The sequence below is a fragment of the Artibeus jamaicensis genome, unplaced genomic scaffold (assembly GCF_021234435.1).
Source record: "Artibeus jamaicensis isolate MK-2021 breed Jamaican fruit bat unplaced genomic scaffold, CSHL_Jam_final contig_723, whole genome shotgun sequence".
In the NCBI taxonomy this organism is placed as follows: domain Eukaryota; kingdom Metazoa; phylum Chordata; class Mammalia; order Chiroptera; family Phyllostomidae; genus Artibeus; species Artibeus jamaicensis.
In genome coordinates, this window is record NW_026521938.1 from 663,693 (window position 1) to 687,607 (window position 23,915).

The following is a 23,915-nucleotide window of genomic DNA, read 5'->3' on the forward strand; positions in this document are numbered from 1 at the left end:
TTCTTAGTGGGGAGGCGCTCAAACCGCATACCCCTGGGTAGAGCCCAGTGTCAGCTTGTGTGGTCTGGGGGCCACTCCCACTTACCCCCCCTCAGATGTGGTTGGTCGGCCTCCACAAGTGAAGGGGGAGGAACTTGGACACTTGGACCAGGAGAGAAAGAGGAACAGGGAAAGGAGGGAAGGAAGGGGAACCACCCAGCAGCGCTGCCAGATCAGGAAGAAGCAGGTGACTGACTGGATCTGGTTGGGAGCAGGACCTCTGGCACCAGCTCTGCGCAGGCTCACACCCCAGCTGTGTGCTCCGACCAGTGCGGGCGTTTTCTGAGCCCCGGTGTCCTCGTCTGTAAGGAGACTGAGTGAGGAAACCTGCCCTGTGGTGTTAGGTGTTTCCTGAGCTAATTCACACACGGTTCCCACGACACGTGCTGGGACCTGCTGGAGCAGGGCTGCCCCCAGCACTTCTGCAGGGACGGAAAGCTCTGTGTCTGTGCTGTTCATGTGGGGGTCCCTGGCTACATGGGGCATTGAACTTGACGTGTGGTCAATGCAGCCTCGGAACTGAATTTTTACCGGTGTTTAATTTTATTAAATTGATTTTAGAGAGGAAGGGAGAGATTGACAAGCTTTTGTCGTTCCACTTATATATGCATTCATTGGTTGATTCTGTTGTGTGACCTGAACTTTGTTTAACTTTAATTAATGGACTGTGCAGCTCTAAAGCCTTAGCCAGTTTTGTTCTTGCTGGTGTGGTTTACGTGGTTGGCCGTTGTCCCACAAACTGAAAGATTGTGGGTTCGATTCCCGGTCAGAGCACATGCCTAGGTCACAGGTCGGTTCCCAGTCTGGATGCATGCAAGAGGCAACCAATCAATGTTTTTCACATTAATGATGCTCTTCCCTTTTCCCTGCTTCCCCTCTTTCTAGAAACAATAAAAGAAAAAATATATAAGTAAATAAAGCCTGGGCTATTTTTTGCTACATATTCTAAAGTTTCTGTTGTAGTTTTAAAATGTGGTGAGTCCCCTTAAAAGTCCATAGCACCAACTGCACGTCTCTGGGTCTGTTCCCAGTACTTGGTATGGGTTAGCCTGTAGAACCCTGGCCACGTATCTGTGAACTGGGCCCTCTGAACCAAACGTAACAGCTCTGACTACTGCCGGTCACTGTCAGCTACTGAGCATGCAGTCTGTTAACTTCGAGGGCACAGGCTTGAGTATCATGAATTTTGGGAAAGGCTTCAGGGTCATGAAGGTGGGGGGAGATGGGGGTGGTCAGGTGATAGTTCCTAGGAGGCAGGCTGCCGAATCCAAATTTCTCCCGCTCCTGTTGCAGAATCTTTTCTTCTTTAAAAGATTTTATTTATCTATTTTTCAGAGAGGGTAGAGGGAGGGAGAGAAACATCCATGTGTGAGAAACATCAATTAGTTGGCTCTCACACTCCCCCATTTGGGGATCTGGCCTGCCCACAGTCCAGGCATCTGCCCTGACTGGGAATCGAACTGGCAACGTTTGAGTTCTCAGGCCAGTGCTCAATTCACTGAGGCACACCAGCCAGAATCTGTTGCGGGATCTTTTGAAAGAACGCCTCTCTAACCTCAGTTTTCTCATCTGTATAATGGGGACAAGGATGGTATCTACCTCATAGTCTTGTGAAGAACAAATTGAGTAATACAGGGAAGCATTCAGAACAAAATTTACACATAGGAAGTTACATTATGTGCCATCATTCTAATAATTTAAAAAAATTTTTCAGCCTGGCTGGTGTAGCTCAGTGGATTGAGCGCAGGCCTGTGAACCAGAGGGTCGCGGTTCAATTCTCAGTCGGGGCACATGCCTGGGTTGCAGGTCAGTTCCTGGCAGGGGATAAACAAGAGGCAACCACACACTGATGTTTCTCTCCTTCTCTTCCTCCTTTCCCTTATGAAAAAAACATTTTTTTCAAAATATTTATTTATTTATTTATTTGAGGTTAAGGGAAGGAGAAAGAGAGGAAGATAGGAAGAGAAATATCAACATGTGGTGGCCTCTCGTGTGCCCCCTACCAGGGACCTGGCCCACAACCCAGGCATGTGCCCTGACTGGGAATCAAACCAATGACCCTTTGTTTCAATGTCCAGCGCTCAATCCGCTGAGCCACGCCAGCCAGGATTCATCATTGTAATCCTTTAATCCTCACTTTCTAAGACGGATAGAAACCGTGTCTCATGCCTGTTATCAGAACAGGTTTTCCTGGGTTGTGCTGGTCTCCCATGATCAGAGAGAAATACCAGCAGGAAATAGCGTCTGTCCTTCTCCCCACCACACACACACACGGCACTACCACCACCCTCACGGAGGCTCAGTAGATTTCCTGTCTCCTTCATCATGGATGCTCATTTACCTAGTAAACATTCTCCATGGCATGTAATTTCATAGGAGGAATTTTCCTTTGGCCCAAGTTTCTTAAGGAGGCGCCTAGCAGGGAATGTGTCCTTACAGGTGATCACCCGCTTTCCCGAGGGGCTGAGAGGTGGCAAGAAGTGGAGGAGGAGAGGCAAGTGTGAAGCTGGCGTTTTTTCACTGCTGAATTTGACGTGGCACAGGGAGGTTCATGTGATAGGTATGTGTGGGGGTGGGGGTGGGGATGGGAAGGAGGAAATTGGGTGAAGAAGGAGCCTGAGTTTTTCTCCCACTTGGTGGGGGGAAAGGGGAAACACTGTTTGAAGAAATAAGAAAGTGGATGACTAATACATGAAGACCTAGAATTTCTGCATCCTCTGATAAGCAGGAATCTCAAGACATGCGAGGCTTCAGGGGAACCAGCGAACCATTTAACAAGCATTTGAGTGCCTCTTCTGTGCCTGGTACTATTCCAGGTGCTAGTAGTCCAGCAAGGGGCAAAACCACAGCCCCTCGTCTGACGGAGCCCCCACTAGTCATTACTGACATCACAGGTGACAGGTAGAAAGTGAAGGGAGGGGCTGTTTCAGCTCTGGCAGTGAAGTAGAACTTCTTTCAGAAGGTGACCTTGGAATACAGCCCCAGTCTGCAAAGAGAATGGTAGGTGGGTTAGTGAACCAAGGCAGGGAGAAGGAGACCTGTCTCACCTACTAACTCATCAGTCCTGAGCCTGGTCTGATTATGTTGCCAGGTGTTCTGACATCGTCGGAAACACGGTGGGTGTTAGCATGGGAGGAGAGAGCCCTTGACATTTATGCATCGTTTCCAGTATGTGGCGAAGAAAGCCTTTGAAACTATATGTTCATCCCAAGGCCTGGAAGGTGGGAGGGGGGTCCATAGTGCCCAGAGAAGGTGCCCACAGAACAGTTTTTATTAATTGCCTGCCTCTGGTAACTATCTCTTACAGTAAGAGCCCATGAATAACTCTGGGTAACTGCCCCGACTTTAATTAACTGCCTCTGGTCATGTTTCTGTTTTACAAGAACATGAAGAAATAGAGTCTGTTCCAAAAGATTAGGACTAATAGACCCCCACACCTACCTAAGTTTGGGTAGTCACGTCCCCCCAGGAAAGCTGGCACCACCTTACCTGTCAATCAATATATAACTTCTTCACCCCCATCCCGCCAGTTATGTAAGTCCTCAGAACAAAGGACCCGATGCTCTTGCTGGGCTTGCTCTTGCCTTTCTCCCCGACCACAGCAAGGCCCATTCTCTTCCATGAGAATGTACCACCAATAAATTCTGCGTGCACACCAGTTGACTTGCTGATTTATAATTCTTTACTGCATCGTCAAAAAGAACTGAGTTTCGGATCACCTAGGGCCACAGGAGGAAGATGGTGGTGGAGTCGCTCATCACCCAGGAGGAAATTAAGAAGGAATTGCGAGAAGCCAATCACAAATGTTCCTTCTGCTGCTGTGTGGCTTCACCACCTCCAGGGGGCGCCACCACCACATGGATGTGTTCTCTGGTGGGACCTGCCTTCCGTGGACTGCAGATCAACACCTGGAAGGCGGCCCCCTTGAAAGAACTAATTTAGTAAAAGAAGTCTACCCAGAAGCTAGGAAGAAAGGCACACACTTCAGTTTTGTAATTGTTTGTATGGATATTAGAAGACCTGGCTATTAAGTAAAGGAGATTGGCAGAACCACGTCCAGAAAGGTGACGGAAGATTCCATGACCCTGCAGTCTCAGAAGTTTCAGATTGGTGATTATCTGGACATACAATTACCCTCCAAATCGGCACCACCTCCTTCAGGGCACATGAGGACATACTAGATTTCACTGACTATTCCTTGAGTTTATTTTTCATTCATTTACGTAAAACAAATTTACGCATTCTCTCTCATTATCTCCGCGGAGCATTTAAACTTTAAACAAATTGCAATGCATTTAGTTGGGAGTTAGGTTAGGCTGTGCTATGGTAAGAATATTAATAGAAAGTTCATGTTTCAAGTCCTTCTGTAAAATAATGAAGTGCTTTTAGCAGTCTATGTAAAACTGTTGTTAAGTATACATGTACAGCCCTGGCTGGTGTGACTCAGTGGATTGAGCACCAGCCTGCAAACCAAAGGGTCTCAGATTCAATTCCCAGTCTGAGCACATCCCTGGGTTTCCAGCCAAGTCCCCAGTAGGGGGCGCTTGAGAGTCAACCACACCGATGTTTTTCTCCCTCACTCCCTCCTTCCCCCTCGGTCTAAAAATAAATAAATAAAATCTAAATATATATGCGTGTGTGTGTGTGTGTGTGCAATCAAGGGAAAAAAAAGAACCGAGTTTCTCCTGTGAGAAGACAGCTCTGTAGATATTGGGGGACAGGACAGGGTCCTTTTAGTCCAGGCCTCAGTGGGGCTGTGCTTGGAAGAGAGGAAACATTGACAACACCCCAGGATCTGTCCTTAGAAGTTTGGATAAATACATTGGGATCTGGGTAAGAAATGGCGAGGGAGAGCTGAAGATACCGATAATGGAAGATGCTCTGTGCTGCAGCATTAAATGACAAAACAATCGACAACAGTATCTACTGTGCACTGTCATTTACATTTTTATTTTCTCCATTGTTTTTTTGTTGTTGTTGAAGAAATACAACTTCAGTGGAACTGATTACACGGTATCCTATAAAAGCATGAGAGAGGCAGGACACTGCAGAAAAAAGCAAGCTTACATTTTTCATATTTTGCCTTTAAAATGGCATTTTATTCTCTGGTGGGCAAAAACACTGAACATGAGATCTACCCCCTTTTTTAAAAAATCCTCACCTAAGGATGTCTTTATTGATTGTAGAGGAAGGCAGAGAGAGAAATCAGTGTGAGAAATATTGATCAGTTTCCTACCACACGCATCCTGACGGATTCAAAGCCACAGTCTTTTGGTGACAGGGTGCTGCTCCATCCAGCCACCCAGCCAGGGCATGAGATCTACCCTCGTAACACAACTTTAGGTGTACAAGACAGTGTCATTAATCAGAGGACAATTTTGCACAGCAGTGGACCTCTAGGACTTATTCACCTGGCAAAACTGAGGCTATATACCCAGTTATTTAAAAATGAGCTTCAATCTTTTCATGTTCATGTTGCTTTTCTTTTTGTCCTGTGTGGGATGGTTGGTCTTGAGCCTGCAGGGAGAGAGCTGGCCGCAGATTTCTTCAAGTCCGTGTTTCTTGGCCTCCAGTTCTTGGGTGTCCAAAGACAGGGAAAGCTACATGTCTTTGTAAGAGGGTATTATTTGTGTTTTTAAAAAAGTATATCTACATACTTTTATATGTAACTCTATAAATATATATACGTAGCAATAGAAGAAATACTACTACTTTTGTACAGGATGTTACTTAGCTGAGACGCTTCTGTGAACGTTGGTAAAATGGCTGCTGACTGAAGGCTCTGAAGGCCCCGCCTGGGCCCTGTGGCCCTGCCGCTCCTGAGATTCACAAAAGGCCATGAGCTGCTGTTGATTGAGACTCAGGCTGGTCCAGCTTCTGTACAGTTGCTGATTGGTGTCAGTGTTGGGAATCTAGACAAGCGATACATATCTCCACCTCTTGAAGGGGGACTGACCGTCCCAAAGTCCCCTTTTTTTACAATTACTCTTTTATTTCTTTTAATCCCCAGCCAAGGGTATGTTTTTTATTTTAGAGAGAGAGAGGAACGTTGAAGTGAGAGAGAAATAACAATGAGTTTGCCGGCTGCACACTCCCTGGTTGGGGATCAAACCTGAAACCCTTTGGTGTACCCAGATGACATTCCAAACAACTCAGTCACCTACCCAGGGCTATTTTTTTTTTTTTTTTGACAGTTAATAATGTAAGGTCAGAGTCACTCAAGAAACCACACAGACGCAGCAAGCTAAGGAGCAAGGTTTATTAGCAAGGAAAAAGGGGAAAAGTGGAGCCAACCAAGGGAGGTTAAGACTCACTCAGTTGTTCTTAGGGCAGGGTTTTTAAGCACAAAAACCCACAAAGGGTATCTGGTTGGGGTGTCAGAGTCTGACTGGCCAGAGCTGGTGGCTGGGTGCCATTTCTGCTGACCACTGTTCTCTATACATCTTGTCAGGCTCAAGTTAAAGCTGCATCCTGTTATGCCGGACGGGCCGACCCCAGACCCCAGTCTTAGCTGAACATTTGTTCATCCTGGGTAGGAGGGCAGCCATTTCCAGGCAGGCCATTTCCCATAGTGCAGTTTCTGGCCTGGTGATTTTCCATTCCTCCTAGGCCTGCCTAGGTCTGTCAGATAAACCAACACATTTTTTTAGACAAAGGTCAAAATGAGTCCAGGAAGCAAGACTTGTGTCTATGATAAACATACCTTTAGAATGTCAAGGTAACTTCTTCCCCTCCCTTCTGCCTCACCCTTGGGCACCACACCAGAGCTGAGACCACAAATCCCCTCATTGTCAGGACACCATGTTAATGCTGAAGATACCAACCTGACCTGGATGCTCACAAATTGATGCTTCTATTGATACAATGTGCATAGAATGATTTTTATAGTTATCTTCTCTATGGTTTTCTAATGATAGGGGACTCAAGACTTGGAAAATTTTAGCTTAAGGTAAAAAGTTGTAAGTCTACCGAGTAATGTGTACGTTGAAGCTTTTGTTTCAGAAACCAGAGATAAGGCCCATCCTGGCTCCTGGGGAAAACCGTGGCCTCCTGGGGCACTGGCTAGAGGTCACCACCTGGAGACAAGTTGGAGGCATCCGGTCTTTTGTCTTCCAGGGGAGCAGACGACCACCCGCCTTGGGAACAGCTCACTGCCCAGGACTGGAGTGTTGCAGCCTCTGAATCTCAAAGCCCTCACTGCACCTTGTTTGTCCCTCCCCACCCCCCTTATAAAAGGTCTGGCCAGGAAAGAGAAGGGAAGATGGTTTGTCAGGGTATGAACCCACCATCTTCTCGGATCACGGGCCATCTGAATAAAGTGCCCATAAAAGATTCAGTTGCTGTCATTGCCTATTGGATTTGGTAGTGACAGGCAGCCCAAATGCTGGTGTCTTTTCTAGTTACAATTCTACCAGAGGAGTTGTCAGGGAAGCGTTCTTGGACTGGATGTATTTGTCATAATGGGTTCTTTATAATAGGTATTAACCCCCCCCAAAAAAAAAGTGTCACAGCTTATATTGATAGTGAAGCCAGAAAAGCCTATATTCTTGCTACCTGTCACCTACCAGACCCAATAAGCAGAGAGCGATTGAATCTTTATGCGTACTTTATTCAGATGGTCTGAGATCTGAAAAGATGGCCTGTTTGGTTCTGACTTGTGTGGATCAGTGGCTTGAGTGCTGGCCTGCCAGCTGGAAGGTCACAGGTTTGGTTCCCTGTCAGGGCACATACTTGGGTTGCCAGCCGGGTTCCCACTTGGGGGCCAGCAGGAGGCAACCAACTGATGTTTCTCTCCCCCTCTCTTTCACCCTCCCTTCTGCTCTCTCTGAAAATAAATAAATAAAAATCGTAAAAAAAAAAAAAAATGGCAGGTTTGTAACCTAACAGACTGTCTTCAATTCCACTTTAAACTGACTTTTTTCATAAGGAGAAGAAGAGTGTAGGTAAGGGGTTTGGAATTCAGGGAAAAGTTCATCAGATACCAGATAAAACCTGCAGTATTCTCTGTCTCTGTGCTGGGCTCTGGTCTTTATCTGTGTCCTGGGTATTGAGTGTCTCTCCCTGGAGCACAACAGCTCAAATGCCATCTTGATTGCTTGCATTCCTCCCGAGGCACAAAGGTGGAACTGCTCATGGTCTTCTGGAATCAGTGTGCGTCAGTCATACCTTTGGTTCCCAAAATAATGCATTTTACATGCATTGATTACTGTGCTTATTAGCTATTACCTGAAACTAAAATCTTTCTAACATTTAAGTCCCCTATCAATAGGAAGAGAAGCCCAATGTGTGGCCAAGAAAGCATTACCTTCATTATCCTGACTAATAATTAGAATATCATTGTCTAGTAGGTGGCAGAGATTAGCAGGTACCCAAGTTAATTTTTTTAAAGATTTATTTTTAGAGAGAGTGGAAGGGAGGGGAAAAGAGAGGGAGAGAAACATCAATGTGTGAGAGAAATATCAATTGGTGGCCTTTCAAACGCCCCCAGCTGGGAACCTGGCCCACAACCCAGGCATGTGCCCTGACCAGGAATCTAACCGGTGACTCTTTAGTCTACAGACCGGCACTCAATCCACTGAGCCACACCAGCCAGGGCGCAAGTTAAATTTTTCATATCAAATAAGGGAGAGGGTCTGGGGAGAATGATATTGTTTCCCTTAGTGTAACCAGAAGACACCAGCATTTGGGCTGCCTATCACTACCAAACCCAATAAGCAATGACAGCAACTGAATCTTTTATGGGCACTTTATTCAGATCATGGCCCATGATCCAAGAAGATGGTGGGTTCATACCCTAACAAACCATCGTCCCTTCTCTTTCCTGGCCAGACCTTTTATAAGGGGGGTGGGTGGGGGAGGACAAACAAGGCGCGGTGAGGGCTTTGAGATTCAGAAGCTGCAACACTCCAGTCCTGGGCAGTGAGCTGTTCCCAAGGTGGGGGTGGTGTCTGCTCCCCTGGAAGACAAAAAGGCCGGATGCCTCCAACTTGTCCCCAGGTGGTGACCTCTAGCCAGTGCCCCAGGAGGCCACTGTTTTCCCCAGGAACCAGGATGGGCCTTATCTGTAGTCTCTGAAACAAAAGCTTCAACATACACATGACTTGCTAGACTTACAACTTTTTACCTTAAGCTAAAATTTTCCAAGTCTTGAGTCCCCTATCAGAATCATATATACACCCAATCTAGATGAGTATTATATAGCTGTAGCAATGGGAGAGATAGTCTGAAATGAAAACTTACCAACTAAAAGCAGTTCTTTGTGGGCAGTCATGTCCAGGGCAGATGTTTCTCCCGGACTTTACTCGGTGCAAGTCAGTCTTTACTTGCACCGAGCCTGTCCTATGATAACACACCTTCTGAATGTCAGGTAATTCTGCTTTTTCTGCCCTTGGGCACAGCCATCACACTAGAGCCAAGATCAGGAGTCCCTTCGCCGTTGTTGCCATGTTCGTTGTTGCCTATTACTATCTTGTTCATTGTTGACTGTTACTATCCTGTCCCCACCTGTGTGTAGGATGTGCCTATCCTTTTACATTATGCAGTCCCTGAGGTTTCCCCACTTTGCTTTCTCCTGCCTCCCTATTCTGTCATCAATGGACTTCATGTAACCCCCTTTAAAGAACAAAAAAGGCCCTCTCTACCAGCACTGGCTCTCTCTTTCCTTGAGCCGGCCAAGCATAATTAACTATTGTTTCTCTGAGCCTCTATTCTCGGGACTGGGTGGATTACTAAAAGCATTCCCCCATTCCACCCCCCCGACACAAGTATTTTAAAACTTACACAACCAGGCCAGACCAGACCTGAGCACCTGGACCCTGAACCCGAAGGTAACAGAGAAACAAACCGAAGCCACACTGAAGCCTGAAACCTCCTGATTTACAACTAACTGCCACGACCGACTGCCCGGCTATAGCTCCGTCCCCTCTTGCACCCAGTGAAACTCACAGCCCCGACCTGTCACCAGCACTGCCACCTCATGCTCTTAGACCCCTTTCCACTCTTGCAAAGTGGAAACACTTTGCCCTCTGCATTTTCTCCTCTTTGTGAATTCTTTCAAATCTTGCATTGGGGGGGGGCACCCTGACATTTTGGTGACCCTACCACTTACCCTTATGTCTCCTCCTTTGGTGATAGTGACTATAATAAGTGCCAAACTGCCATTTTTCTGAGCATTTCTCAATCCGATGAATTATTGCTCCTCAGCAACTGTCGTCAGTTTTGCTCAAGTAAACATACCAAGAATTCTACATAGATTACGACGACTCTTGACGGAGGGTGGCTTTGTTGCAGGAGACAGCATAGGAAGAGCTCTGAGACCATGCTGCCGTCGCTGGTCAAAGGCTAATGTCATGGTTGCTGGGTAACGCATGGCAGCAGCCAGGAGTGAGCAGCCAGCAGAGAAATAAAGGCAGGGGTCACCATTGCGGTCTAACAAAGAACTTAATACAGGAGGCTGAAAGCAAAGGAAGACAAGTCTCACTCATTGACCCAGTAATTCTGAGCCTGGTCTGATAAGGTTGCCAGGCACCCCGAACAACAAACAAAACTATGGTTGTGCTGGAAGCGGGGGAGCCCTTGTAAGTCTGTGTATATTGTCTCCACTAGCTGGGAAAGGGAAAACCTTGAGACTGCGGACTCATTTCAGGGCCGGGAAGGGGTAAGGGGAGGGGTCTACAGTGCCCAGAGTAAAAGCCCATAAAAGAACTTTGGTTAATTGCCTGCCCCAGTCACTGATGAACAAATACAGTCTAGAGCAAGGTAAGGATTTGGGCTAACAGACCCCCACCCATAGCTACCTTTGGGTACTCATGTCTCCCCGGGAAAGCTGGCACCACCTTTACCCTTCCATCAAAATGTAACTCCCTCCCACTCCCCGCCTATCCCACCAGCGATGGAAGTCCTCAGAACCAAGGACTCGCTCTCTTGGCTCTTGGGTCCCTTGCCAAGAGGAGGCCCCTGGCCACCAGACCTCTGTGCAAGGGGAGGAGGATGCGGGTGGTCCCTGGCCCCTCTCCCCTTTTTTGGTCACTCAGTTGCTGACCAAGAGGGCCCTGGTGAGTCATGTCACCCACTCGTACCTCCTTTCTAAGGGTCAAGCTTCTGGACAGGGATGACCCTCTGTCCATCTGAGCCTCCCTCAGGGCCCCGGCCCCAGCGTGTTCTCCTGGTTTGTGTTCACCCTGAGAAGGGAGATTACTGTCCTGTCAATGGCTTTTGCCAACCGCAGGGGACAGGATAGCAGAGAAGTGAACTGTCCTACGCTGGGGGCTCTCAGGAGATACCTGGAGACACCTGGGAGGTGCTGGCCTAATCGTGTTCCATCAGGTGTGACGGCGGCCCGGGCAGCATGTGCTGGACAAAGGACCTTGAAATGTGGGTAGATGTCACTGAACGCCCGGGGGACGGGAGGAGGGCACCTGTGGGGAGGGACCTATGCATGTCCCTGGCCGTTGCCATGATGTTTTTGATGTTTTAATAGGCAGCTACTCCTTTTATGTGAAAAATATTTTATATTAAAAAACATGTACATGACCTTGTCAGGTAGCTCAGTTGGTTAGAGCATGGTCCTGATATGCCAAGGTTGCTGGTTTGAAACCCAGTCAGGGCACATACAAGAATCTACCAATGAATGCATGAATAGATGGAAAAACAAATTGATGTCTCTCTCTCTCTCTCTCTTTCTTTCTTTTCCTCTCTCTAAAATCGATATATAAATGCGGTTGGGCATAAATCTTTTTTTTATCCTCACCAAAGGATATGTTCATTGATTTTTAGAGACAGAGGAAGGGAGAGAGAGAAGCGTCAATGTGACAGAGACATCAATTGGTTGCCTGCTGCATGTGGCTAAGTCCAGGATTGAACTTACAACCTTTTGATGCTCAGGACAACGCTCCGAGGGACCGATCCGCTAGGCCAGGGTGCGGAATGAATCTCTCCTTTGCATTTTGTATGACTGTTCAGGTGCAATTCCCTGCAGAGGAAGGGAGGGGTTCGTATTTTTAAGGCCTTTCAGAAATCTTCATAGTTCTTGGCTGGAGCACTTTATACTCCCACCAGCCAGCCATTTCAAGTTCACCATTTTTGGGGTGTTTACTGCACTTACTTGATATAAATGACAAGTGGTATAAACCTGCTGCATGGTAGGTGACAACTGATGGCACATGATCTCTTTCTGAGTAGCATCGTTTGTGGTATGAGGTCCGATTTTTAGAAAGTGTTTATTGGCCCTTTCTGCGGGTGGACAAATGATCTATCCTAGGCTTTGCCAGTCGACAGGAATCTTAGCATTCCAGAATGTCTTAAATAAAGTGTGATTAGGTGACTGTGTGTGTGTGCATATTTGTGGCAAATATTCTTCCTGGTTTGCGTTTTGTTTTTCAAGTTATTTCATTTTTTGAAATTATTTTATTTATTTATTTTTGAGAGCGAGGGGAAGGGAGGGAGAAGGAGAGGGAGAGAAAGAGCCACGTGAAAGACTCATCAGTCGGTTGCCTCTCGCGCAGTTGGGGACCAAACCTGCAACTAGGCGAGTTCCTGGACCGGGAGTTGAACTGGCAACCTTTCACTTTGGAGGGGATGTTGCCCAACAAACTGAGCCACGCCAGTCAGGGTAGCAACTTATTTTATATTTTTTTCAAGTCCAAAAGCATTGCGTATTTTTAAAGTGCATCCTGCCAGGCTCTTCCCCTCCGGTGTCTCCCATTGTCTTTAAGCAGAGAAAGCACTTCTCCGTCAGCAGGCCACCCGCCACCTACACGTTTCCTCCCTTCCATTTATCATTTGGGTGTTATCAGATGTCCAATTAGTTTAATGGTAGCAGCAATAGTTGCCATTTCCGAGATCTTCTGCAGCCACACGACACGGTGGATTCACACCTCATTTAACCTTGTAACAGCTACAGAGGGGCCGTTACTAGGAGGTCCACTGTACAAACTGGCTCAGAAAGGTTAAGGCAGTTGTCCAAGGAAGCATAGCCAGCGGCGTGGGGCAGAGCCAGGATTTCGTCCCAGATTCCTGAGCCCAGACTGTGAACCACTGACCAGCTCATACTGTTCCCTCATCACATGGTAGTAGCTGCCAGACACAGGAGGCCAAGGTGAGCCCAGAGTCCCTGGCAGGCACTCGGAGCGCAGAGGGATTGGCCCGCAGGTGAGGCCTGCTCTCGGGGAGGGTGAGCCGTGGTTCACGGGCCATGCCAGATACATTACTCTGCTCAAGTTCAGGGCTGCTCTAACAAAGCACCACAGATGGGGAACGTGGAACACCAAAAATCTTCCCACAGTTCTGGGGTCCGCAAGTCCGAGACCACAGTATCCGTAGGGTGGGGCCCTCTCTGGAGCCACCAAGGATGGGTCGGGTCTCTGAGTGTTTCCCAGCTTCTGCTGGTCTGTGGCTCGTGGCACCACACCTTCCGTCCTCAAGTGGAGTGTCCCTGTGTGTGTGTTTCTGTGTCCAAATGTGTCCTTTTTATAAGGACTGATGTCCTATCGCCTTAGAGGCCACCCTTCTCCAGGGTGACCTCATCTTAACTCAATACACCTGCAATGACCCTGTTTCCAATCAGGTCCCATCCCGAGGAGCTGGGGGTTAGCACTTCAACACAGGGACTCAGCGTGAAACCGGACTGGAAACACGGCTTAGACTACAGCCTGGCACAGAGGAACTGCCTAGTGATTGACAGGCGTCTTTACTGCTGTGAATGTCCCTGTGCTTCTGATCTCATATCTGAGGGATCATTACCTAACCACAGGCCATGAGGATTTACTCCGGTTTCTCCGTGACTGGAGTAGAATTTTAGCTCTTTATTTAGGTCTCTGGGTTATTTGGAGTTCATTGTTGTGAATGATGTAAAACGGGCTGACATCACTGTCTTTCAATTAAATCTATTTTGGTGACATTGGCTAATAGGCCTATGGGTTTCCAGTGTACATTTTATGATAAACGATCTGTATGATACATTGCGTCCTCCCACCCAAAGTCACATCACCTTTGATTGCCACATATCATCACTCTTTTGAACGTGCGTGCCCAGATGCTGGAGCACCATTTGTTGATGAGCAGATGTTTGTAATTTGATCAAAATCCCGTTTATCAATCCCTTTCTTTGGGGATTGTGGTTCCAGCCATGTTCCCAACCAAGACTCTTCTCTCCAATCTCTGCAGCCACAGGCCAGTTATGTCCCCGGCGTGTCTCAGACCCAAGGGCTCCAAACACACCCACGGCCGCCCTCCTTCCCTCTTCCGTCTGGAAAGTTACCCTGAGCCTCCATGTCTCAGGCCACCACCCGCTCTGACATCGGCATCACCCCCACACCTCAGGGTCACGAAACCAGGATCACTCTGCCTTACGTACTTCTCACATCCTTTCCTCTGGGATGGGACAGTGACACGAGGCCAGATAGTGACTCAGGGATTCGACCGTGGGATAGAATGTGCTGGGTGACCTTGAGGGTGTGGCTCCATTCTCAGAGCTTTGGTTTCCCTGTCTATAAAATTGGTGTAATCAAGTTTTTTGGTTTTTTAGAATAAAGTTTTTATTTACTTTATAATAAAATACACAGTGTGGAGAGAGAATTGGTGTGATCTTATCAGCACCTACTCATATGCGGTAAGGGCTGGTTTACACCATGCTAGCACGTGGTCAACCCTCGGAAAAGGTTTATGAGGTGCCCGCCATGTGCTGGACACTGAGCTTCACTGGGCAGAAACTTCACTGAAGCTCGAGGATGGGCTCCCATGGGAAGATGCACGGTAGGTGCAAAGGCCCTGAGGCAGGAAGCACTGGGCCTGAACAAGGAAATCGGACAGAAACTACAGGACAAGTGGGGCTGGATGGCATGGAAAAGTCAGGAAGGTGGAAAGGTGTTGCCTCTGATCTCCAGGGTACTGGGAAGGTGCTGGAGCGTTTGCTCTGACTCCTGAGCTCCTCTTCGCAAGGAGTGGACAGTGGATTGTAGAGAGTGAGGGAGGCTGCTGCATGAGCAGAAGTGGTGGGGTATTGGGAACCGCCCTGCCTGGTTTCAGGAGCTGTAACCCCCACGGCTAAGGCTGAGTGAACGACCTTGGGACCATAAGCCACTAAGGAGACAAAGCTTATCTCTCTGGCAGGAGCACCGCGTCTGCTCCTTTTACTTCACCCTGCCTGGCCCCCAGGGCTTGAGCAGTTAGTGAATGATGGGTAAGATTCCTCAAGGGGAGAATGACCTAAGATAGGCATGATCATGGGGGCCCCCAGGGAAGGACTTGGGGGGCTATAGGGGGTGATGGACCCCGCCCCTCAGCTTTGACATAGCCTGAGTCTTCATTCTGTCTACTAGAAGTCTCCTAATCTCTTGGCTGCCTTACTTCCTCTGCCTGACTTAAGCCTGAAACAATGCTGGAGGTGGGTCCGGCCCTGTGTGGGAAAGGGCAGGTTCCCTAGGGCAAGCAGGCCTAAGGAAGAATGCATAAAATACTATGAAACCTAACTTTGCTAATACCCTCAATTTAAATAAGGGTACAAGCAGGAAATGAGTTGGTTCCCCAAAGTTTTATGGCCCTTTAACTATCTGACCCTGACTCAGAATAAGCCCTCAGAGTTCTTAGAATGTTATCTATTGTTTAATCATTTCTGCCTGACAATGATTGATGAGCTTTATTCCTGTGCAAATTAAACCCAATAAAGGCTTATCAAGGCAAGGGTCAAGGCACTCTCCTCCTAAGAGAGTGGCCACGCCATCCATTTTCCTCCACGGGACTTGGGGTCCTTGTGAATTTGTCTCCTATCTCATCCACAATGCCTTGGACCGCAAGAGCCTGAATCCACATCAGTGGTGTGTTAGTCTGGTCCAGTTCAAGCTGTTCTCCTGTGGTGGGAGAACAGCCTGGATGGTGGGAAGGAAGGGGTGATCCAGGATGACTACTTAATTTTTTTTTAATAACAAATTGTAATAGTTGTGTTTTATTAAGCACAAACTCTATGACAGCCTATGGGAGTGACTATAAATGCTTTTATTGACATCTCGTCTTTCTCTTCTCCTGGAACATCCATCAGGAGCTGGTATGTAAGTTTCCACGCTTCCCTGGCCAGTCAGCAGCAAACGTGGAGACTCAAATGTGAAACCGTGGAGCTATAGGGTAGAAGCAGCAGGATCCCTGAGTTGCCTGATGGCAGAAAGTCCCCATAAATACTTGGACTTATTTGGGCCTTTTTTCCATAGAGGCAGAAGGTCCGGGTGTGTTATGGGCTCCACATTTTGAATCAGAAAATGTGAGTCTCTGGTACGTAGTTTCATTCATTCATTCATTCATTCATTCATTCAGCAAACATTTGTTGAATACCTGTATTTCTGACTGACTGGCTATCAATTAAGTTTTAACAATCCTCTTGTTGGGTTTGATTAATTTGATAGAACAGCTCACAGAACTCAGAGGTAACTGGTTTACTAGTAAAGGGAACAGACAGCCAGATGGAAGATATGTATAGGGAGCCCTCTCCAGGGGAGTCCCCTCGCCGGCTCTCCACGTTCGCAAACTCAGCAGCTCTCCAAACCCAGTCCTCTGGGGTTTTTATGGATGCTTCATTCCATAGTCATAGTCGATTAAATCACTGGATATCGGCAGCTGAATTGAATCTCCAGCTCCCATTCCCTGGAGGTTTGGGCTGTTTTTTTTTTTTTTTTTACTTTCAAAAAATTTTATTTTCTTAGTGGTCGTAAAATGGAAATAACATAAAATCGACCATTTAACTGTTTTTAGGTGTACAGTTGAGTGGCATGAAGTACATTCACATTGTTTTTCAACCATCACCACTGTCCATCTCTAAAACTTTTTTAATCACCCCCAACTGACAATCTGTCCCCTCTAAACAGCAGCTTCCCATCCTTCTCCCCAAACCCTGTCACCATGTCCTACTTTCCCTATCAATCTGATGGTTCTAGTTGCCTCGTAAGAATGGGTTCATATAGTATAGGTGTGGGGGCAACTTTCCTTGCAAGTCCCCTCGTGTGCCATGGATGAGAGTAAATATGACGGAGACATGATATGATCTGCTTAGGGAGGAGAAGTGGCCATTTTTCCAGAGGAAAAAGGCCATGAGCAGTGGCCAGTTTCTCAGGGGAAAAAGGCCAGCAGCAGCCAATTTCTCCAAGGAGAAAAAGGCCTCGGGCCCCCTCCTCTAGGGACTTTTATTGGGTTCTAATACACAGGAATACAGGGCAGCATGGATCAAACAGTAGATAACATTTCAAAGAAATCTGAGGGCTTAGTATGAGTCAGAGTCTGTCAGGAACAGAGTTTTAGGGTTTCCTGCTTGAACCCTTAACATATGAATGAAAGCACTCTTAGCAGAGCAGATTCCACAGGTTTATCAGGAAGTCTTTGTGATGCCAGATTTTTCCCAAGGAAACGCTCTAGCCAGGCAAGGAGCTGCACCTCTCCCCACAGGTATTCAGGCTTAAGGGGATTGGAGCCAGGAAACGCTTCTCCCAGAAAACAAGGGGACTCAGGCTATGTCAAAGCTGGGGGGGGGGCGAGAGTCCATTGCTCTTTGTTGCAGCCCCCCCCCCCAGTCCTTCCATGAAGGCCTCCCAAGTGATTGAGTCTGGCTTGGGTTTCCCCCTGCTGTGAGGGGTCCTACCCGTCATTGACTTCCGACCAAGTTAAGGGGCAGGGAGAGGAACTGAGGCAGCGTTTGCTACCAGAGACAGGCTTTGTCTCCTGTGGCTGGAATTCCAGAGGTCGTCACTCACCCTTAGCCACAAGGGGTCGAGATACAATTCCTAGAACCAGGCAGAGCGGTCTACAACATGTTGGTCATTGTGTGTCTCACTTTGCTTAGTCTGTTTGATGAGCTTTTCTCTCTCTTTATTACTCACACCCAGTGTGTCAGGTTTGCTCTCCCCAAGCAGGGTGCCCAGTAGGCCTTGGGTTATTCCTCAGCAGAACTCGGAGAGTGTGTCTGAGAGGGGACATCCATTTAGGAGGGGTCAGCATAGAGAAGGGACTGAAATCCAGGCTCCCGTGACTCCGGGGAGGGGTCTCAAACTCAGGGGCTGTGAGGCCCGTGGGAGCTTAAGTGGGGTGAGCTGCTTGCTGCTCCCGCTTTTTTTTGTTATATCCGAAGAAGGAGGGCTCTGTGTGGCTGGATCTTCATTTCTTTATATTTTTTGTAAGATCTCACAGTTTTTACATGTTTGAATAAACTGTGAGGTCTATAGGCAGAGTCCAGAACTCCAAACAGCCCCCCAGACTAGAAACAGAAATTGAGGATCCCATGGGACACACCCAGGGGGGAAAAGAGTGGCTGTGGTCAGCAGGGAGGTACGAGTGCGCAAAGAGGAGGGTGAGGAGCCCGCAGCCAGGGCCGGGCTGCTCCTGGGCAGCGTAGGAAGCAGGGAGCTTGGCTGGGGGTGGAGAGATAGAGGACAACCAGCACCAACATGAGAGTCGGCTCTTGCTTTACCGTGTAATAAAAGTCGATGGTTTGAGAAGCATAGCTTCTGGGGACGCGCAGAACTGGGCCTGGAAACGAGCTGGGAGGAGTGAACCCTCGCTGGTTTTGTGGGACCTTTGGATCCGCTCCTCCAAGCCTGTCTTCTTCCTCTTTCTCTTCAGGGTTTTTCCTCCCAGCTCAGCTCTGCTGGCTGCCTTTGTACCCACTTCCAAGGGGACCTTTCTTGGTCTGTGCTCACCTCCCTGCATGTCACTGTCTCAGCTCACTGCTTCCCTTCTCCCTCTGACCCCATGAGAAGCTGTCCCCTGCTCTCAGACTGTGCCTTACTGTGTGTTGGGAAGGTCCTCCCTCCCAGCGTGCTTAACTACATGTATATTGTCACCTCTTTCTCACTCCCCTCAGACTTGGAGACTAGACCTGCCATGAGAGAACTGGACCCGCAAGGGGAGGATTGGGAAGACAGACCTGCCGTTGTGATAGCTGCAGAAGGACCTACAAGGAATGGCACCTGAGGCTGCACCTGTGGAGGAGTGAGGACACAGGGTAACAGGGTGGGAGGGTGACAGGGGAGCCCAGGGGCCTGACTAGGGTATTGGGACATGTATCAAGCGTTACCCCCGAATGTTGTGAATTTAAGGCATTTGTCCACCAAAGCCCCATGCTGGCCCCACCGAGATTAGAAGGACGGAGAGGAGCGGGGACACACCCGTTCACCATGTGTGGGAAGGATGCAGGTACTCCAGGCCTCGGTCCTCCCTCCAAACCCCATGCAGAGAAGCCCTATGAGTGTGGGGACTGTGGCAAGGCTTTCAGCTATAACTCATCCCTGAAGGAGCAGCAACAAATCCACACCAGAGAGAAGCCTTGCACCATGTGCGGGAAGCAGTTCACCCTGAAAATGGTCTTACCAGCAGAGGAGGTGGAGGGAAATGCCTGTACATCAGTCCTTAACGGATGTCCAAAGCCTCGGGTCCCAGGTGTTGACAGTAATTGTTGTGTCCTGGAGCCAATAAAGTTGACAAAGGGGTTAGCAGAGTGGAAGACCTGGGACTCTATCTGACGAGGGTTAAATCCAATAGGGACAGAAAAATTCTTTTCCGGGGGAGGAGCCTGAGCATGTTGACAGGCTGGTAGAAGGAGTGTTAGGAATGTGAGAAAGGCAGTTCTATGAAGGCCTAGTTGTGTTATTTATCTGTAACAGGGTTTTTTGTCTCTTGAAGAGGAATTTGAGGTTCTCGATGGGTTCATACACGTAGGTCTCAGGCTGTGGTTCCTGTGGGCACTCACAGGAACACAGGTTTAATGTGAGATAGGTGGACCTCGGGGCTATTCCTGTGAGCACTGCTGCAGTTGGGGTGTTGAGAAGGACCTGAGGTGGACCCTTTCCTTTGGGTCGTAGTTGAGACTTAGAATAGTTGTTCTTCTAGGTTTCTTAATATGGCCCCTGGTTTGACTTGTATGTGTTGGTGTACTTAATTTTGTTTCTATATTTCTGTAATGCCTTTTATATTTGTCCAAGATTAATGGTGTCAGACAATTTAGGGTCTATGTTATACGTTTACAGCCCAGGTCCTCTGTGGGAGAATTGATAAGTAGGTCAATCACATAATGGCTTTCTAGGCTATCCATCTCAGGTGACAGGTCTCTTAAGTCCTCTGCTGATGCTTGCCTCAATAAATGAGGGCTGTCCCTAAATCCCTGAGGGAGGTCAGCCCAGGTTGGCCGTGTCTCACGTCTCTGTGAATCTTTCTATTTAAATGTAAAGAGGTCCTGGCTGGTTTGGCTCCGTAGAATGAGCCCCAGCCCATGGACCAAAAAGGTGCTGGTGTGATCCTCAGGGTTACGGGCCAGCTCGCATGTGAGGGCATGAGAGAGGCAACCGGCGGATTCTCTTGCACACTGATGTTTCTCTCCCTCTCTTTCTCCTTCCCGGCTCTCTCTAAAAATAAATAAATAAAATATTTGTAAAAGTAAAGAGAAAGTCCTAGTTGTGGGCTTTTCTGCAGGATTTTAAGGAGAGGGGTCTGGAGATGGAAAGAAGGACAGAGTAGGTGGCTCTAGGACCCGGTGAGAAGATTACTGCCCTTTTTGCCACATCCATGCATTGCCTCGGCTCCAGTCCAGGAATGGTGACTTCTTCAGGTGGCATCGTCTGGCACAGGAGCTTCATCAGAGTTACTATTTGCAAGGTAGTCTCAGCCTCAGGCCCAGGGGCCCTTTGGCCCACAGGACACAGTGCCTGTGCACTTACCACATGGTGCCTGAGGTGACTTGTCACAGCTCGGACATTACTTCGCCCAATCCCTGTCTCTCGACATACAAAACACTTAAGTCTCCTTGGTAGTGGGCCTGACAGGGCTAGTGGCGTGTGACTGTCCTGCAAGGGCCACTAGCATGTGGGCATGTTTAACCTCCTTCCTTTTTCCTTCTCCTCAAACTATGCTGGGCAGGATCGGCAGCTCCTCAGGGGGATCAGGCCTAAGAAAGAATGCACAAAATCCTGTGCAATCTGCTTCGCAAAGAATGTCCTTCTCCTGAGCCCTGGTCTCTCTCTCCCGGTCTGGATTGCAGAAGACTGTCCTGGCTGTGGTTAATATTTGTTTAAGGAGACTCCAGGTTTCTGGATAAGCTTCTGGGGTTTTGTCCCAATATTAGAGGCAGACTGAGCTAGACTCTTGTCTATCAGTACGACCCACCTTCATGTGATTGTAGGTCTGGGTTAGTGTGCTTGATCATGAGTGGCTTATGTCTTTGGGCCTCAGGTTGCTCATCTTTGAAATGGGGTGAGTGGAAATAGCGCCCACTCTGTAAGGTGTCAGAACGATTAAAACATAGACGTTTGGTGAGCGCCGTACATTCCATAAGCTGCGACATGTGATCACTATTAACAGGTGTGCGTGTCCCTGTGTGCCTGTCTTCTCGTCTGTGTGTCTCTGACCTGTCTGTGTCGTGGGTTGGGCCTCTGCCTGGTCTCTCAGCGTGCCTTTCTCTTTCTCCCTCTGCACACACCCTGCCCTTCCCTGGGTCACCATGGGCACTAGAAGGATGACCACCCAGTTGCTGACCACGAAGGCCCTGGTGAGTCCTGTGCCCCTCTCACACCTTCTTCCTGAGAGTCAGGCTTCTGGGCAGGGGTGACCCTCCTCCCCATAAACTCCCTTAGGAACCCTAGTGCAGACTCCAGCCAGCGGTGTCCGTGATGTTACGGATGTGGCAAACAAATTCACACGGACTGCAGAAGTCCTGTGGAGAAAAGGGACAGCATGGCCACTCTCTGAGTGAAAGAGCGCCCCAACTCTTGCCTGGACGGGCTTTTATTGCTTTTGGGGAGCATTACATCAAGGAAGGTCCTCATTCATCATTGTCAGGCAGTAACGATCAAACAGTAGATAACATTCAAAGAAATATGAGGGCTTATTCTGACAGACCTAGGTAGGCCTAGAAGGAATGGAAAATCACCAGGCAGGAAAACTGTAGCCTGGGAAACTGCCTGTCAACTCCATCCAGGACAAACAGATACCTGGCTAAGACTGGGGTCTGGGGTCGGCCTGTCCGGCATAACAGGATGCAGCTTTAATTTGAGCCTGACAAGATGTATCAAGAACAATAGTCAGCAGAAATGGCACCCAGCAGCCAGCTTTGGCCAATCAGAATCTGACACCCCAACCAGTTAGCCTTTGTGGGTTTTTGTGCTTAAAAACCCAGCCCTAACAACAAACCGAGCGAGTCCTAACCTCCCTTGGTTGACTCCACATTTCCCTCTTAATTCCCCACTAATAAACCCTGCTCCTTAGCTCACTGAGTCTGTCTGGTTTCTTGAATGACTCCAACCTAACATATTCTGAGTCAGGGTCAGTTAGCTAAAGGACCATAAAATTTTGGGAAAGAAACTCATTTCATGCTTGGAACCTTATCAGAAAATTGAGGACATTCTCAGCAAAGCAGGTTTCACAGAATTTCATGCGTTCTTTCTTAGGCCTGACCTCCCAGGGAACTGCCTGTTCCTGCCCAGCATTGTTTGAGGCTTAAGTCAGGTGGGGCAAGTAAGGCAGCCAAGAGATTACGAGACTTGTTGCAGACAGAATGAGGAGGACTCAGGCTATGTCAAAGCTGAGGGTTGAGTCAAGTCCATCACGCCCTTTTTCTATAGCCCCCCCAGTCCTTCCCTGAGGGCGCTTTCATGACCATGCCTGTCTTAGGTCCTCCCTCCCTTGAGGAATCTTACCCGTCATTGGCTAACCAGTCAGTCATCCACCCTGGACCAATCAGGGTGAAGTAAAAGAGGGCAGAGGTGGTGCCCCTGCCAGGAAGATAAGTTTTGTTTTCTAACATTGGCTGTACCATGATGTCTCCACTGTTACCTTCTCTGTGGTGGTTGCCTTGGTTTCCTCCTTCACCAACATTGCTTAGGATTTCCTGACAGTTGTCATTTTGTGTGGGATTTAGGGGTTCATTTTTTTTTTTGTATTTATGTTTCAGAGAGAGGGGAAGGGAGGGAGAAAAGGAGGAAGAGAAGAAACATCCATGAGCAAGAGAGACATCAATTGGTTGCCCCCAAATGGGGACCTGGGTTGAACCAGGGTTGAGTCCACTGAGGCACACCAGCAAGGGCCAAGGTGGTTAAAAAAAAAAAAAGAAATTATTGCCCTGGCTGTTTGGAGCATTGTCCTGTGCACTAAGAGGGTGAGGGTTTGATCCCCAGGTCAGGGCATGTTTGGGAAGCAGTTGATTGATGTTTCTCTCTTCCACTGATGTTTCACTCTCTCCCTTTTTTCTCACTCAAATCACTGAGCATATATTCAGTATAGAAAATACTTAAGAAATGTCCAATTAACCAAACGATAAGAGCAGTAGTTGCCATTTCTGAGATTTCCCACAGCCACACCACACTGTGGAATCACACACACATGACCTCATAACAGATAGAACAGGGTTAAATTGTTACTAGGAGGTCCATTGTACAAACAGGCCCAGAAAGGTTAAGACAGTTTGTCTGTAGAAGAGGGTGGGGGCAGAGCCAGGCTTCCACTGCAGGCTTTTGAGCCCAAACTTTTTACCACTGACCACCCCTGTACTGCTCCCTATCACGTGGTGCTGGCTGCAAGACAGAGGCGGCCAAGGTGAGCCCCTGGTGGGCACTCGGAGCACAGAGGGATTGGCCTGCAAGTGAGGCCCTCCTCTCAGGGAGGGTGAGCCTGGGTTCATGGTCTTCAACAGATAATGTTAACTCTGCTCTGGCCTCAGACTTGCCGTCACAAAGCACCAGAGACACAGAGGCTTGAACAATGGAAATCTATTTTCTCAAGTTCTGGGGCCCGGAAGTTGGAGACGGAAGTATTGGCAGGGCATTGCCTTCTCCGAAAGCTCCAAGCATCTCTCCCAGCTGCTGTGGCTTGCGGCACCATAACTCCCATCCTCACAAGATGTGTTAGTGTGTGTGTGT

At 48.2% G+C, this 23,915-nt stretch overlaps 1 protein-coding gene and 1 non-coding gene across 2 annotated transcripts in view; one reads left to right on the forward strand and one right to left on the reverse strand.

Annotated features, from left to right (window-relative positions):
- LOC119053197 (zinc finger protein 420-like) overlaps positions 1 to 23,915 on the forward strand; it is a 128,981-nt gene that overhangs the window by 72,315 nt on the left and 32,751 nt on the right. The window lies entirely within an intron of this gene.
- On the reverse strand, positions 5,532 to 5,660 carry LOC119053202 (small nucleolar RNA SNORA38). The gene has a single exon (XR_005083256.2). It is a non-coding gene; the product is annotated as a small nucleolar RNA SNORA38 (small nucleolar RNA).